Here is a 2,057-nt window from a genome sequence, read left to right as displayed (position 1 = left end):
TTTTGCGTATTGGAGACTTGGCCCCATTGTGACTGTTAAGAGGGTGAGAAATCCTATTGTGGTAATTGAAAGGTGGAGCTTTGAGGAGGTGATTGGATTGTGGGACTGTGCAGTAGTGAATGGATTGGAGGTGGTGGTCAGGGGTGTGGTTCTGAGGGCTTTAAAAGAAGAGGAGAGTCTGTCTCTCTCTCTGATCTCTCTGCTTCCACCATCCTGCAACGTGAGACCCCTCGGTCACTGTTGCCACCAGCAGATGGACTTTGGGCTTCCCAGCCTCAGAAACTGTAAGCAATAAATTTTGTTTTCTTTGTAAATTACCCCGTTCCAAGTATTTTGTTATAAGCAATAACAACGGACTACAGTAATAGTAAAAAATAGGAAGCATCTGCAGGAAAATGACTAAAAAATGAGTATATATCCATACTATGTAGTATTTCTGCAGCAGTTAAAAGGCATAATGTGCTAATATTAAAAGATGACTATAACACATTAAGTGAGAAAAAGCAAATTATAGAAGAATATCTATCATTTTCAATTACGGAAAAATCTGTCCAAATACATACATAGAAATTCTGAAAAGATGCCACCCAACTTTTGCCAGCTTCCTTTTCTGGGAAAGAAAGGGAGTGAGATGGAGGAAAGAACTTTGAAGGAAAGAACTATTTCAAATTTTACACTATATAAAAAACGGACACCTGATCTCACGGAGATAAACACATAAATGACGATGAGCTTCTTCAAATGCTGTACCAACACATAGTATGGTTGTTATTTTATTGCATTGCGGGCCACTGCTTTGCTCCATCATCGTGTTTGCACCCAGTTCATTCATATATTCATTCCTTCAACTCTACACTAGAATGTAAGTTTCAAGGAGTCAAGGACCTTGTCTACACTGCTCTCCTCTATATCCCCAATGCCTGCAACAGTGCCTGGTGCAAAATAATAGTTTGTTGAATAAATAAAATATACAAATTTACTAGTTAATCTATGACCAGACTAGTAGATGCTCAACTAAAGGATGAGATTACAAACAACAGGTATCAATTGACAATCTTTTTTTTAATTTTCAAAAAAATATTATCATTACACAATATAAACATTTTTTGTGGCCCTTTACTGATTTCTTCCTCACTTCCCCCCCTTCCCACCTCTGGTTGCCTCAGCTCTGTTCTCTCCTTTTGAAAGTTCAAGGAATTATTATGATTGTTGTATCTTTCTCTCTTTCTTTTCAGCTCCCAGTTATGAGTGAGGACATGGTATTTCTCTTTCTGTTCCAGGCTTATTTCACTTACCATAATTTTCTCTCAGTTCATCCATGCTGCTGCAAATGGCAAAATTTCGTTCTTTTTTTATGGCAGAGTAGGATTCTACTGTGTATAATACCACATTTTCCTTATGTAGTCGGCCCATGCTGGACATTTAGGTTGGTTCCAACTCTTAGCTACTGTAAGTAGAGCTGGATAAACATGCGAGTGCAGGTGTCCCTTCTACATGATGATTTCCATTCCTTTGGGTATATTCCCAGCAGTGGGATTACTGGGTCGTATGGCAGCTCTATTTGTAGTTGTTTGAGGAAACTCCATACTGTTTTCCATAATGGCTGCAATAATTCACAGTCTCACCAACAGTGGAGGAGGCTTCGCCTTTCTCCGCATCCTCACCAGCGTTTGTTATTCTCTGTCAATTGACAATTATTTAGTGTTAAGACTCACTAGCCCAGTTAAAGTTCAAGGCTATCGTCTGTGCATTAGGTTCCAAATGGCTAAATTCTCAGTACAACTGGGAAAGCGAGCCAGTCGAAGGGCGCCCAGTCGCTAAGGCCGGGAATTGTACTTAAACACAGTGAGAGAGGTCGCTTAGCAACCAGGCGGAGGACGCGGGCTGCACTGCGCACGCGTACACCGGTAGGGCATTTCTGCGCACGCGCGGCCGGCAGCTTCCGGGCGTTCGGAACCTGACGGTTGCTAGGGTGACAGGGACACAACATGGCGGCCGTATCCTAACGCTCTCAGTCGAGGGACCACCGCGGACGTCCTACTGCAGGACCTCGCCTC

Source organism: Cynocephalus volans, chromosome 3 (assembly GCF_027409185.1).
Source record: "Cynocephalus volans isolate mCynVol1 chromosome 3, mCynVol1.pri, whole genome shotgun sequence".
Lineage (NCBI taxonomy): Eukaryota > Metazoa > Chordata > Mammalia > Dermoptera > Cynocephalidae > Cynocephalus > Cynocephalus volans.
The sequence above is the reverse complement of the archived record's forward strand: the minus strand, read 5'-3'. Positions refer to the sequence as shown.